This window comes from Polypterus senegalus, chromosome 1, assembly GCF_016835505.1.
Source record: "Polypterus senegalus isolate Bchr_013 chromosome 1, ASM1683550v1, whole genome shotgun sequence".
In the NCBI taxonomy this organism is placed as follows: domain Eukaryota; kingdom Metazoa; phylum Chordata; class Cladistia; order Polypteriformes; family Polypteridae; genus Polypterus; species Polypterus senegalus.
The window spans coordinates 162,332,646-162,349,162 of NC_053154.1; the positions used below are offsets into that span (position 1 = coordinate 162,332,646).

Here is a 16,517-nt window from a genome sequence, read left to right on the forward strand (position 1 = left end):
ACTTCTTTTTTTAAAGTTTGACACTTATGCCAGAATATTTTTATTAAATTGAAGAAGTATCAAATTCAGGATCCGGCAACCCTAACAACAATTTTAAATAACAATTGTTATGACAAACCAAGAGGCACAAGTATTGTCGCTGTCACGAAGAAAAGTGAAAACAATGAAAAAAGTATAGGAAACCTAATGAAGAAAAATTAAAAAATATTCTTTAAAGCCAACTTGCATATGCAGAAGGTGTCTTCAGTTAAATATTTATTCTTTTATTCCTAGAGGCCCAGTTGTCTGCAGCTTTCCCATAATCAAAGTCCCCAGGTTCTGGGCACTCCAAGGAGGTCAGCATGAGATTATTTAGCGTGCTTTGATTCATGCGATTTCTCAAACATGTCTTGATCCTTTTAAGGCAGAAAACCCCCTTTCACATTCAGCTGTGCTCACTGGGATCACTAGCCCAATATGAGCTAGTTTGGCTAAATTTGGAAACTACTGTGAGCACTGATGTCATTGTAATTTTTAGTAAAATCTGTTTTGGACTGAAGTCTTTGTATGATTTGACTTTTGATCATTTTTGACACAACTGTCCATTCTTGCCTGCTACTTTCAAATTTTAAAATTGGAGGGCTACCACTTTGGAGTAATGATCGAAAAGAATTTCAGCAGACTCACTTGAATCATGAGTTTCTGCATTGAAAACTTTTGAAAAGCTGGAAGAAATTGGCATGTCAGGAATCTTGCATCTAGGTGCTTGACAGCTGTCTCTAGGTTTTTATCATATATTACAGTTTTGAATGACATTACATCACTCTGTGTATAAACAATGCAGAGATCTGACCATTCCTCTGCCAAACAATGATGAAGACTTTGAAAATATTTCCCAGGAGTGTCTTTCAACTCCATGATGGACAATTTTGTGGGGAGCAAAACTGGCTCAATTTCGGTAAGGTTGACATCTTGCCTTTGCCCAGCCTTAGATAGTTTGGACAACAAAGATAATACGTCTGAAAGCATCATCAGAGAGGAAACAAAATTGTACGTTTTAATACATCTGCTTAATCCTTCAGCTGTGATGTCATTTCGTTCAGTGGCCTCTCTTTCCAGCACAGCTGTGACGCTCCTCATACACTGTCATAGTGACTGTACTGCAAAGTCATCAGACAGCCATCTAGTGTCACTGGCCATTTTCAGCTCAATCTGGGGAATGTTCAGAGTACTTTGGATTTCTGTTAAAAACCAGCCATCCTAACTGAAGAATTTTGGAAGAAATAGAACAGCTGCCTTAAGATGTCATTCAGTTTTGTTAAATAAGGTACAGCAGCTGCTACTTGTGCACTTGCAAGGGCCAATCGGTGGTTTACACAGTGGCAGTTGAGTCCAGATATTTTATTTTTAAGCAGTTTTGCCACACCTTTCTGTTTCCCAATCATAACAGCCACCCCATTTGTCCCTAGTCCAACTAGATTAGCAGTTTTCAATCATAGAGTGTCCATTGTGTCACTCAGTGTGTTGGTTATAGTCTCCGCTTTGCCATCATTCATATTGCAGGTTGATACAAAACTAATTCTGACCTCATATTTAATGTAAATAATTAATTGTTTTACAACTGAGATGTCTGTGGTTTTATCACACAGAATACTGAAATAATTTTCAGCGTGTATATTTTTCACTATGTTAGACTTTATTTCTGATGCTTACATCCAGCAGCTCTTGCATTATTCTTTCAGAGGGGTAATGTGCATTTTTACCAATATCGAGATATTGTAAAAAGGAGCAGCGTATTTCTTTACAATGTTCCAACAGCTTTTCAAACAACATTGTATGTGGCAACTCATTTTTTGCCAACCAATACATGGATCTTAAAGCTCCCACAAAGGCATCTCTCAGTAAGTTATTTAACACAGATACAGATCTTTCAATTTGACCGATTCTAGTTTGATCTAGTACATGCTTTCCTAAAAGGTCAGCAGAAGACTCAATGTGCATTTTACTTTTTTTGTGGTCCAGCAAGCTTTCTTTTTCGAATTCTTGTGTATGTCACGTTTACCCAAAGTAACTCCTTCTTGAGGAGTGTTTGTTTGAATATTTCATGCACAATGAGCACTACGCAACATTTCCTTTGACCATTAGCCAATCAAAATCTTTAAACCATTGTTTGTTTATGCTGGATAAGCGGTGCTTAGATTTCTCAATTGGCAGAGTGTGTGCTGAAGAGAGTTCCCCTGATGGACCAGCTTCTGCAATGTCCTTGTCTGAAATTGCCACATCAGGAGTTGACGCTGCACCTTCATTAGTTTGTGGTGTCTCTTTTCTGAAATAACTGAGCAGTGTTGTTTTCTGAACACTTTTTTTACTCATATTGGTAAAACGTTTGGAAAACATTTAGAAGTACCTATGCATAAGACTTTTGATTGGGAAAGTGAGAGCCTGTTGGATATTCAATGCACACTTGCACTACGGCAGGGCAAGATATGAACAAAAAAAGGAATGGCAGATGGGCTGCTTTAACAAAACCCTCAGCAGTTCAGTGTGATAAAACTTTTGCTCAGGACACAGTGTGTGCTGCAAGGGTTTCTGCACATTTTTTGCAATATGGACGTAGATCCAAATATGAGCAAATATAATGACGAATGGGGTCACTTTAACAAAATCCTCAGTAATGCAGAAAAAAAAACCTTTTACTCTGGAAACAGTGTGTGCTGCAACGATTTCTGTGCACTTGCAATATAGACGCAGGTCCGAATATGAGCAAATATAAGAACGGCAGATGGGGTCACTTTAACAAAACCCTCAGTATGAGCAAATATAAAAACGGTTAGAGGGAGTGACTTTAATAGGAACCACAGTGAGTGCTACAAGGATTTTTTGCATACAGAACACACCTAATGCTTAAACCAACTGTGTGTGTGTGTATATATATATATAACTGTTAAAACTGATTAAGTTGGTTTTTGTGTTGCAATTACTAGTACGTTTTTTTTAATATTTCACTTAAACTGGCACTTAAATCTTCAATCTGCCTCTAGAATGATTAGCGAAGATGGTAGGGAATGAGAACAGTGCCCATATGCATTTACAGTATATATTGGTTTGCTATGTACTGGACAAGAACACAAACTGCACTGACACTGAGAACAGAGATGTCACTTCCTGACGCCCTTTTTCTGATATCTAACAGGTTGTTCCACTAGTCTTTATTTTTTTTTATTTTATCAGTCCTCTTCTCGCCCGCCCACCTCCACATCCTTTTTGCTTGTGAACTGCCGCTACATCCCCCGCTATTAGCATGTACAGCCCCCTCTCGCCCATACTCATTGCTGCTGTATTAAGCTGCTACGCCCATGCTATTACCATGTACAGCCCTCTCTTGAAAGCCCACCTCCCCATACTCTTTGCTTGTGAACTCCGCTGCGCCTCATTCCCGCTATTAACTTGTTCAGCATTGAGTGATTGACAATACTGTATCCCGCTCCGTGCCTCTCCCACTTCTGATCCTGCTTCTAAAGTATTTGCCCTCCTGCCCGCTCGTCCCTTACCATCTCTGCAGATCATTAATCTGCCTGTGCAATGTCATGCAAAATGACAGCCTGGTGCTCAACTAAATTAGCCGGGTGGAGCGCCCGGCTAAAAGACGCTAGGGAGAACACTGGATGTGCTTCTATAAACAGGTTGAAAATTTGCTCGTTTAATTAAATGACTTGTTTCTTCACTTGCTGATTATATCCTTTGCACCCCTTCACATTCGAGAGTGTGTTTTTATGTGTAATAAGGGATTTATACACAAGTCACCCATGCAATCTGTCTCTGAAGTTTTCAGTAGACTGTTCTTGAAAAAACTTTATGCTACCACCTTAGATTTACATTTGCAGTTAAATGATCCAAAAGGTATTTGCTTGTCTTTCCCATGCATCCCAAATCTATGCGTGGGTGCTCAGGTGCAGCAGTTTCCCTTGAGCTACTGGTGCTTTTTTTCCAAAGAATTGTCAACATTACCTTGATCACTATTCCTCATCATGTCATAAGCAGTCTTATTTACTAAGTGCTAATTGTGCCTCAGTCTGTGCTCCTCTTAAAGTTACAGAAATCTCTTATTAGTCTGCCTAGCATCTGTTCATGTCCTTAAGCATGATGCAGTTTAATTTCTAAAATATTTCCATGACCATATTGCTTAAATGAACTTGATTTCAATAAATTACCACTTATTTATTTTTTTTAATCTTTGATTTAATTTTTTGTTTGTTTTAAAGCTTGACAGGGTAATTTTGCTCTTGGTATCCTTGTGATCCTAACTCTGGTAAATCTATATTTCAAATTTAAATATTAGTTGTATCTTTATTCAAAGATTTATGATATGAATATGTAATATCTGCAAATAAATACATTTTAACTTATGTCCATCTTTGTGTAAGATGCAAGTCTTGCTCAGACTATAAGTTTGTCCTTCTTGGCTAGGTAAGTAATGCATGGTGAAATATTACAGTCTCTTGTCATAATAGACACCAACCAAATTCCTTAAGGGTAGGGATTTGTCATCTGACACTTCAAAAGCATAGTTAATAATATGGCTGCTGCTGTTAGCAAGTAAGAGGTTCTGGCTTGTTTTGTGAAATACAAAAGATATAACTTGAGGCTGTTTATATCATCTGGAGTGTTTGTCTTCAAGATTTCTAAAATGTCTGTTTCTCTCTGTCTTACTAGGAAATTGAAGCCTTTTTCCTTCATCAGTAGGGAAGTCTAGGATTCTCCCCAGTATTTAGAATTTGTCTTTGAGTGGAGAGGGAAGCAAGAGAACTGCTGACAGGATTTCTCAATTGCTCTGTTTCTGTTCTTCATATACCAGGTATTACCTTCTGTGATTTATTAAATGGTTCATGTTTTTATCTAAAGGTGGATTGCCCCAGTAATTTAATTTATGTACATGATTAGCTGTTTTAGCTGATATTTCTGGCTCTACTCCATAAGAGATATATGGGTATAAGAAAGTAGCCAGCAATGGTGGCACAGTGACTGTTGTCACAGCTCTAGCTCTCCCACATTGCTGTTTTGACACGCTGCCAGTGCTGGCTTATGATGACAGCACTCAGCCCGTGCATATAGGCAAAAAACACCCGAGTTCCTAACTGAGCATGTTCATTTGTGTCGCATGGCCATGAATCGGATATGTATCAGGTCTAGGACCACATATGAAAGTGACTCAAATCTGATTTGAAAAGATTGTATTTCTGTGTCCACACAGCCCTGAAAACATGAGATTTGTGTCACATTAAGGCAAAAAATTGGATCTGAGTGACTTCAGAGTGGTAATGTGAATGTAGCCTACAAGAATGGTTTTGGTAAGCCACATGAGATCATTGAGCTATGTAAAGGCCTCAAAAAAGTCCTGCAACTACTACAGATTAGGTGCTGTAATAAAACATGCTTATATGATGTGCTTTATCCAATATATGTATTTTTTTAAAACCCTTCATGACTGAAAGTTGATTTTAAACACTTTACCTTTGTTTTCAACAACTATGTGTGGAGTTTGGATGTCAGCACCTAGAAATAGTGGTTTATTTACAGCTATTTTGTCATGCTTGTATTAATCCTGTAACCTATTGAAATTCACTATCAATTAAGCCACTACCCATACTACACAACTTTTCTTGTATTATTTTTCAGACACAGACTTTATTTATGTAATCTTAGTGAGTCTGGGTTAGTTGCTGTGCATTCCTTTGACCACCATTATGTATTTTGATATCTCTAGTGACTGGGTCAGACTTATTTGCAGTTTGGCCCATTTGATGTTGTCTTAAGTTTCAGACTGTTGTGTCTGTGCAAGCTGACAATTAATTAATGCATACCCGAAAGTACAGTGCACTGTGAGGAAATAATGAAAGTAGAAGTTCTGAACCACATAAACAAAAGTTGTGTATTCTAATATCAGGGCGACTGGACACTATAACTGTTGTTGTTAAGGCTGACATTACCTTCTGATTAGAAGTTATGTAGTATGCCACTGGCTTTAATTTGTCCATTTGCCTTTCTGTTGCTGAGATAAGGTGCACGCCTCTGTGTCCTGGAATTTTCATTGATGGTATTAGCAAATATACAGCCATCTTTAGTGTAGCATAAACAAGTACTGACAAAACATTAGGCAATATAAAGAAGTGTGTAGTTTTATGGTGGGAAGGGATAAAAATCCTCATTGGGCTTGGTCAGTGTTGGTTTCAAACTTTAGCATATACTGATGTTATTGAATACTGGTTCTAGTGGATGCATGTGGGTTTGTATTTAATGATGGGGTCAACTTTTATACTCCATTTCTACTCATGAATTACATTTAGGAAATAGCTCTATATTTTTGTCAGTTACAGTTTCCACAGTAACCTTTGAAAAGGAAGGGTTAACAAGATAGTTGCAAGGAAAAAAAAAGACTGTGTCCAAGTCTAATAGATCCTCACTTTTCTGGGTTGCTCCAGCTGGCTAGTTTCATATTAAAGCTACCCAGCACATATGGTCCCTTACTATGTTCTGGCAAAGTACTTCAGAAATCAACTCTTAGCTTAAATAGGTTCCACTTTATGCCCCTCCTCAATATGCTTTTCCTTGGCTATACTGTATACCATTTTTCCAGGTGCAGATTCTGATTTCCTTTTTTTTTTTTTTCCTCAATGTCTTCCCTTCAGTTATTTATACTTATGATTTAGCCCTGATTTTGTTCATCGCTTTCTATGCTGCACAGGTACTCTTTTTTTTTTTTCTTTCTTTTTTTCTCAATGACTTTCTATACCAAAAAAAAAGTGTGAATCATTAACTTGTTATATTCTCTTTTGAACACTTTAAAGAAATTCAGGGACAGTATTTTGGTAATTTTAGACCATAACTCATTATTTTATATAAGATCTCAATGAATATTCCTTTAATCTGGAGTTTTCCATAGCATGCCATACTATTACTGTGAAGCTGGAGGTTAACTGTAGTACCCTCTTAAATATTGTTCTAGGTGAGATGCTAGTGAATTTGAGATATTTGGATGCAAAAGTATAAAACAGAATGAAAAAATGAGCCTGAGGTTTGTCTTTTCAATATGGTGAATGTTCTGGTGACAATATAACTAAATTCAGTGTTAAATTACATGTAAATCAGGTATATGGAAACATCAGCATGTTAACACCTAAGTAGTGGGTGAATAAAATCTGAAGAGTAAACAAATGTGATTTGAGGTCAGTTTAGCAAGGATTGAATATGGATTAAATATGGCTATTTTAAGCTTCAGAAAATGTTTTGGATACTCTTCTTATCAAATAAGGAAATAACTAAGGCCGAATGATTAATTTCAAAAATGTCATTTCATTGTATACAAAGGTATTTTAGAAGACTTGCTAGCTACAAATTAAAAATAGCATTATCCAGGAGAGTAATTCTTTTTCCTGTGTCTGTCCTGCCTTCTGCCCATTTCTGATAGGTTGTGCTCTCCTGTGATACTATTCTAACTATGATTAAAATGAGCTGCCTGACTGGAAATGGAAAGATTAGAGCAGAGTGGGGATTTTTTTCTTTCTTTTTTCCTTTATTTGTTATTTTTTTGTGGTATTAAAAAAATAAAAATAAGATTCATATGATAAGATTGCTTGTTACGTTACACTATGGTTTCTCTACAATTAACTGACTTGGTTAAGGTATATATTATTGTGATAAGTATTAGATGGTTAATTCAGGGAGAGATGCAAAAACAGTCTATCTTACAAAATTATAAGTGCTGGCCATATTATTCCATTAAGCATATGAATTTAGTTGTTAACCTTGTGCCTTCTTTGCCTTGAAACATTGCCTCATAAAGATTGCTGTACACATTTATACATTTTTGCTTTGCTTCAATGGATATACAGTTTTGTTCTTTTTAACATTCTTGTGACATGAGCTCACTATCTTCATAGGTGAACATAGCTTTTCCATACCAAGCAAGCTGCAGCATATCCTTGTTTGAGGTGCTTGCTGTTCTTCCTTCTATATCTTAATACAGTTTAATAGATACACTGAAATATTTTATTTTAGTTGAACAAATTGTATAAGCAATTAATGCATCTTTTGTTTTCCTGGTTTTAAACTATAAATGGTTTATGTTCTTGCTTGAAAGCACTAATATGAGAATTTTGTTCTTGCCTTTTAGTTTATTCCACACAGTAACCATTTTGAGATTACATGTCCAGAGTGTGAAATTCCACAAGTACTTGAAGATATTAGTTAATTTTAGCAGAGTGATTTGCAGAATTCCATAGTTTAAATCCTTGCTGCTTGGCTGGTTGATTGATGTTTTGAGTATTTATGTGGTATCACCTAGCCTAGTTCCTAGAGTAAACTTTGGCTTCCTGTAACAGAAAAATGGGTGTTTTTTCACCAAAATCCAATTGCAATGCCTAATCTAATTCTGCAAGTATCATCTTTGTACATTTTTCTGAAAATAACTAATCAACAGCAACAACAACATTTATTTATATAGCACGTTTTCATACAAACAGTAGCTCAAAGTACTTTACATATTGAAGAATAGAAAAATAAAAGACACAGTAAGAAAATAAAATAAGTCAACATTAATTAACATAGAATAAGAGTAAGGTCCAATGGCCAGGGGACAGAAAAAACAAAAAAAAACTCCAGACGGCTGGAGAAAAAATAAAATCTGTAGGGATTCCAGACCATGAGACCGCCCAGTCCCCTCATAATAAATAAATAGAAGTATACTGTTTTATAGGTAAACAAAATGTCTACACTTGTTATATATGTTGTGCCAAGTTGTGTCAGAGACATGCCAGGGGTAAAAGAAACACTGCACAGAGATATAGTATTGTCTGTATTGTAACAGAGTAGGGCAAACTGATACCTGTAAGAGACCCTTCCAGTGCTGGTGTGGATATGCAGCCATGGTGGGGAGATTACAAAACTACATGCTCCATGTGAACTAAATGGAAGAGAAATTAAGCAGCTGGGCAGGCCAGTGGAGTTCACTTTTAAACTTTTAGGTGGCAGCTGAGGACTTCTCTTTGGTATTGGTGAAGCCCTTGTGTCAGTCATTAAGAACATCCAGTGTACATATCACTTTAAATAGAAAGTGGAGCAAGATGTGCAGAGATAACTGAGGCCATTCAGAACAAGCGCTGGTAGGATCTCCCTAGGACTTTAAGATGGTGTTTTTGACCAAGAAAGAATATGTAAGGATTTCCCCCTGAGTTATTCCAGGGTAGGGTTTGTATGGCCACTCCCAACAAGTGGACTCTTGACTTTTTACTCAAACCTTTGTCTTGGCTCACCTTCAATGACATACAAGCATGACTCCAGTATGCTGGCGTTAGAGAGTTTCAATGAAAAAATCATATCTGAAACTGGTAAATAAAAAAAGTTCACAATCATCCTGAAATGCAGCATCCAGTATCTTCCAATATTGGTATTCTTTTGTGCCACAGGTAAAATTCCTTTAAAACGAACTGCCAGGGACCTAAAAAATATTTTGTTGTAATGAAAATTTCATTGTAATGAGATTCTGTATTTGTTGCTATAGTGCTTTCTTTAACTTGTGTTCAGGCGTTTGCAATCATTTTAATAGCTTCTTTCGCGTTAATTTGAATCTTCTCCTGTCTACAAGCTATGCTGACGAGAGTATTTCTCAGCATTTCCTTGCGATAATACACTTTCAAAGTGCAAATGATGCCCAAACCCAATGGCTGAAGCACTGCTGTGCTATTAGGTGGGAGGAATTTGACGTGAACATTATCTAAATGGGGAAGCATGTTGTGGGCAGCACAGTTATCAATTAGAAGCCAAATCTCCTTCTTCATATTGTGAGGTTTCTGAACTCTTTTGGGACCCCCCCAACCCAACGGGAAAGTCATGCTGAAGTGCGTCCTAAAGAGCAATTGCTGCGTCTGTGTATGATTATTGTCCATTGCCGGGGCAGGGCAACAGCAGGCTCACAGCACTGCAGTGAAGCGCCACAGAACCGAATCCTAAATGATTGTGGGTGTGCTATAAGTCCCTGTCTTGCACCCCAAAACATGAGGCTGAGTCTCAGTACTTTAGCAAACCAGCTTTATTCAGCTTGAAACAGGAACAGCATGATTTATTGTAGCAGGATCTGCCACTCTCCTATAAATGGACAGAGCAGTCAGACAGGGTTGTGACGATGTTAGTTGCCAAGTAATCCTGTTCCCTGCATTTACAATGTTCCTTGCATCACCCATCGAGATCCTTTCTGTTTGCTTCAGTGCCGGGCCGCATCAGAGCTGTGAGCCTGGTGTTGCCCTGGCAACAGATAAACAGTCTTCCACAGATGTGGTGATCACACTGCGGGATGCTGCTTGGCGTGTTGTCCAGTTGGGGGAGGTCCCAAGAGAGTTTAGAAACCTCACATTTTCTTGAATGAGTACCGCATTAATAGGAATGTTTCTTGAAGAAGCATCACTGAACCACATAAAAACTGTTCTTTTGGTGTCTTCAGCAGCAGTTTGCATACATTTGCAATCCAAGATTTTTCTTCTTTTTTTGCTTGGTCTTTCAAGAAAGTTGATAATATCGATGGCGAAATTCTGAATTCACTGGCAACATCTTTTTTTCTTTTTGCCGCAATCGAGAGTTTTTTTTTTCTAATATGAACTGTTATCATTTGTTTGTGTCTGCCATTTCTATAGGAGGGTTACAATGAGTTAAATTCCAATGGTTGTTTTTCAAATGTTGACGAGCAATAGGCAAAAGGTATCACTGAAAACCACCGAAAACAAAAACAGCAAAAAAAAAACAGTACAAGGAAAGTTGTGGAAATCAAGCTTGTTTGTTTTCTGCTTAATTTTACCTGACAATGAGGGTTATATTTTTTAAATATATTGGTTGATTATAGAGAACAGAGCAGATTTCCTACATAGTGTGTTTTCTTATACTATATAAGGTATTCCAGTTTTTTAAGTCCCCAATTGTATACACATTTACATATTACTACTTGATTCTTTTTAAAGTATAAATTTGCAAAAGACTGGCAGGGAAAACTGAATTGGCTTTTACCTTTAACAGTAATTAAAGGTCTGCTTCCTTAGCTTATTTAGACCTGACTTTGTTTTAGGCAGAGGTGCATATTCACTCTTTGCCAGATATCTACAATTGTCATCTTGTGGACCCCAAAGAAAACTGAACTTTATACTCTATATACTAATTTCTGATTGGATTAACTATGAAAACCTTGCTGCTAATGTTAAAAGAATACTCCATCCAAAAACTTGGAAAATGCATCTGATGTTTGCTAAAATATCATTAACAGTTGCTTCTGGATAAAGCATCGTACATTGTGGATGTGTTAGATGCATTCCCATAATGCCATGCTTTTGAATTGAAGACCCGCCGTATCCCTTTATTCATTGGTTAAGTGTCATACAAAAATCCACATGTGTTGCAGGCTTTGAGCATACAACAGAATAATGGACATATAGAGTACCAACACAAGAAATGTGAGAATTTTTTTTTCCATTTGCTTTTGTATAACATGTCTTGCTTTGAGTCCCAAACTTTTTTCACTAGTTCAGCTTGAAAGCATAAGTTTAAAAATTTTCTTGGTCATCACTGCAATGAACATGTGGGTAAGTAACGAAACAAAAAAAAAACAGATTTTAGAGTGGAGTGTTAATTTAAGTCTTAAAATCAGTATTTCTAATTCTGGGCTCTTCCAGCCTTCCCACTTAAGGCAATGCAAATGAGGCTGAACATTGTCCCACTGCCCCTGTACTGCTAGAAAGGAGAGCCCTGGAAGTGCAGTGTATGTTGCTTATCAAGTATTTTGTGGTGTAAAGTTTTTCTCCCAGTTCATCCCTTCTGGTTTTACATCTAAATCAATGAGTAGTTTTTTTAGCAGATTAAATGTTCTTAGTGAAGTGCTTTGTGTTTAGTACAGAATGGCTGTTTGCTACAATAACAACACAGAATTTTCAATGCTTTAAAAAAATGCACGTTACACTCGTGGTAAACCTACTTGCTGGATCTGTAGTAGGTTCGCTTACCAAACAGAAACTTTGCTGATGAACATCAAGAATTTAAATATGAACAAAGTGATTTATGAGCATATTGTCAGCCTGGCTTGGCTGTGGTTTTATATTAAGAAATCATATATCTAGAATGGCTCAGCAAAACAAGTATGCACTGAAATAGTTTGCTTAAAAAAATGAATGTGAAGCTGGCAATACAAAACAAACAGGAATTAAAAAATGATTGCTGAGCAGGCTTTGCCAAAACAAACTGTTAGAGAAAAACAAGGCTTTTATAATTTTTTATTGAGCTTATAATTTTTTAGTGAGCTGCCACTGCAAAAGTATAGTATATTAGTTTTACCTTTGTTATCTCTTTAACACTAATATCCCTGAAGCCTGCGAATATTTTCTTAATGATGGGCCACCTTAAATTCCCTAACACCTCTTCATCAGCATCTTTGTTTCACAAATGTGTTAGTTAGCACTGGCACCAGACAGCCTGCTCACCCATCCCCCCACTGAAGCTTGTGAGGTCAAGTCAGTCCCAAAATTCTCAGAGATAAAGAAACTTAATCTGGGATTGAGGTGTTTGGAACTGTATAGGGTAATAATATATTGTTATTTGGAACACATATATTTCATGTGTGCTCTGTGTCTACACCGGTGTTTAAATGTAGGAAATGCAAGGCAAGAAATATTGAACACTTAACTAAAACAGAAACGTTTTTCATGATATAGTAGTAATGACAAGATGCTGCTGTGAAGTGTATAATGTGAGAAGACTGAAGTCTAAATGTCCAGTAAACATTTTACAAAAGGTGTTACAAAAAACAAATGCTCTTTTATTCAAGAATATAACGGAAGAAAAATAAATTTTTCAATTTAGATCTTGTTGTCAATGTGTTAAAAATAAAACCCAAATATCAATCAACACAAGCTAAACATATCAGTTTGGCTGCCTTAATCAAGAGTTTGTGGGTTTGAGCCTGGGTCCTCCCCACATTTACTGTTTGAGCAGTGAGCTGCTATAATTACTATTATATAATAAAAACATTAATTTGATTTGAGTCTGTAACACTTAATGTAAGTTTTTGCTACTCGTTAAAGAGATCACTGAAGGGATATAAGCAGACATGCAAACGCTGGTGAGTCAGATCTTCGCTGGTATTTTGTTGTCACTTAAATTTTTTTTAATTCAGTTTTATTCTTGAGTAAACACACACTTGTTTCATTATACCTTTTGCGAAAGTGTTTATTTTATTTTCCAGTAACCACTTAAATAACATCAAATCTTTCTCTGGCTCTCATGTGCATGCACACACACATCTATGCATGAAAATGTCATTATTTGAAAACGCTATGTCATTTGAACATTTTTTTTTTTTCCTCCAATCTTGCCCAATCTCCGCATTGTTTTTCATGGTGCTGAGAATGCAGACAGACTTCTTTTTTGGCACATGCACCGTCAGCATGGCACTTCCAGATCTAAACATTAGCATGGAGAAATGTTTATGTACTAAAATTACTTTAGCTGCAGATTAAAGTTCCTGTCCCACTTTATTTATGGTACCAGGCAGAGTTGTATTGAGGTGCAGCAGTCTATTAGCCAGTGAAAGTGACAGGAAGAAGTTGTCTGTTGTTACAATTCTGCATTTGTCCAGAAATGGCTTTATGACCACAGTCTTGGAGAGTCTTTCTTCCGTGGGACAACTGGGATCTTTCCCTAAATAAGGAATGGCATTGTACATGTGCTTGGTCTCCAAATCTGCCACAATCCAAAACTTTATGCTAAATTTGTTAGGCTTGGTCGAGATGTATTGCAGGAAAGGACAACGGACATTGGTTGGAAACAGTTGCTCATCAACAGTAATATGTTGGCCTGGGTTATAACTTGGTTGTCATTAAAACATTGCCAGATGTCTGAGATAACAGCAAGTCTGTAGTTTTTCTCATGTTCTGCACAGGTTTCCTTGTTGTCAAAGCACGAATACTGCATGATGATCTGATACTCAATAGTCTGATGGTCAATACTTGGTTGAAAATCCTTTGCAGTCATTGACTGTCTGATGTTTGGTACACATGGTCTTCTCAAAGGGCTGGGTTTCCACTCTAATGATGCTTTGCCAGGCCTTTACTTGCACTGCCTACAGTTGCTGCTTGTTCGTTGGACTTTATGCCTTTTTTGTGTTCAGCAAGTGAAATGCCATGTCCATTTGGATTGAGGTCAGTTGATTGTCTTTGTCATTGAAGAATATTCCACTTCCTTGCAATGAAAAGCACTTGGCTTGCTGTCACAGTATGTTTTGGCTCATTGTCCATCTGTACTCTGTATAGTGCTGTCCTGTCAGTAATGTCGCATTTCTCTGAATCTGAGCAGACAGTATAGCCCAGTATACAGTACTTCAGAAATCATCCTGCAACTTTTATCAGTCATGTCATCAGTAAACACCAGTGACCCTTTTCCATTGGCAGTCACGGATGCCCATGCCATAACACTACCTTCAGCATGTTTCAGAGATGATATAGTATGCTACAGGTCATGAGCCGTTCCTTCTCTTCTTAATACTTTTTTTTTTTTGATCTTTATTTCATTTGGCCAAAGAAAACTGTTCTAAAACTGGGCTATTTTGTTTGTTTGTTTTGTTTTTATTTTTCTGGCAAATCCTTCCTTCCTATGCTTAAGGATTACTAGTTTTTTGCACCTTGTGATAAACCCTCTGTATTTACTTTGGTGAAATCTTCTGTTGACTGTAGACTTTGGCAATAATACGCCTACCTCCCAGAGAGTGTTTGTTCACTTCGTTTGTTTGTTGTTTAAAATTAGATATTAGATTAAATTATTTATTAATAAAATGGTTGTTGGATTAATCTTTAATGGCAACTGTATTCACAACTGTTTAGAGCATTCTCATTTCACCAGCACTCCATCAGTTAATAGTTTATAGTAAAAGGCATATTACAGCCTGCTTGGTGTTTGCCATATGGCTTTTCCAGGACTCTGAGGAAAAAGATTCCCTGGTCTAATGAGACAAAAATTGAACTGTCTAGGCAGAGCTCCAAGCACTATGTCTGGTGATAAACTGCTTATCTCCTGCCTAATGCCATCCATATGATTATGCATGATGGCGTCACCATGTTGTTATATGCAACAGGGACAGGGAGACTAATTAGAATTGAGAGAAGGATAAATGCCGCCAAAAACAAGTCCTTGAAGTAATTCTGCTCCACAGCCCACATGGTCTTAAACTTCAATGACCATTCACATTTCAGTCCGACAGTGACATGAAGGATACAGCCAAGACAATTATGAACTGGCTTTGGGACAAGCCTTTAGCTATCCTTGAATGGCCCAGCCAAAGTCCCAACTTAAGCCCCATAGAAGAACACCTGTAGATAGACCTGTAGATGGCAGTTTACAGATGCTTCCCATCCAATCTAACCAAGCTTGAGAAGATCTGCCAGAAAAAAATGCAGAGATCTGTCAAGAAGAATGGGAAAAAATCCTGATGTGGGAAACTTTTACAGACTAACCTAAGAAGATTTGAGGTTGTAATTGCTGCCAAAGGGGCCTTTAGAAAGGACTGAATTAAGGATCTCAATAATTTTATAAAAGAAAATTGAGTGTAAATTGTTGGGCAGAAATGACAAATGTGTTCTTTTAAAATTAAATCTAGATCACAGAAGTGTGCAGAGTGAAGGGGTGTACATACCTTCTGAATCCACTGTATGTGTGGCAAAGCACATTGACATACATGTATGTTCACAGGTAAGCCACATCATTAAAGCCAACTGCCTAATAATGTGTCAGTCCCCCTTGTGCCACCAAAAAAGCGCTTGCTTGTTGAGGCATGGATTCCATTAGACCTCTGAAGGTGTCCTGTGATATCTGGCACCAAGATGTTTGCAGGATATCATTTACAGTCATATGAAAAAGTTTGGGAACCCCCCTCAGCCTGCATAATAATTTATTCAACTTTCAACAAAAAAGATAACAGCGGTATGTCTTTCATTTTCTAAGAACATCTGAGTACTGGGGTGCTTTCCAAACAAAGATTTTTAGTGAAGCAATATTTAGTTGTATGAAAAATCAAATGTAAAAAACTGGCTGTGCAAAAATTTGGGTACCCTTGTAATTTTGCTGATTTGAATGCATGTGACTGCTCAGTACGGATTACTTGCAATACCAAATTGGTTGGATTAGCTTGTTAAGACTTGAACTTCATAGGCGAGTGTTTCTAATCATGAGAAAAGGTATTTAAGGCGATCAATTGCAAGTTGTGCTTCCCTTTGACTCTCCTCTGAAGTGTGACAGCTTGGGATCCTCAAAGCAACTCTCAAAAGATCTGAAACAAAGATTGTTCAGTACCATGGTTTAGGGGAGGGCTACATAAAACCTCTCAGAGGTTTAAACTGTCACTTTCAACTGTAAGGAATGCAATCAGGAAGTGGAAGGCCACAGGCACAGTTGCTGTTAAACCCAGGTCTGGCAGGCTAAGAAAAATACAGTAGTGGCATATATGTAGGATTGTGAGAAGA

At 37.3% G+C, this 16,517-nt stretch overlaps 1 long non-coding RNA gene across 2 annotated transcripts in view; it reads left to right on the forward strand.

Moving 5' to 3' along the window:
• Nucleotides 1-16,517, forward strand: part of LOC120534229 — a 181,202-nt gene that overhangs the window by 58,272 nt on the left and 106,413 nt on the right. For both annotated transcript variants that reach the window (XR_005634706.1, XR_005634705.1), the window contains one exon: nucleotides 4,693-4,834. This is a non-coding gene — a long non-coding RNA (uncharacterized LOC120534229). The remainder of the gene's footprint in view (nucleotides 1-4,692; nucleotides 4,835-16,517) is intronic.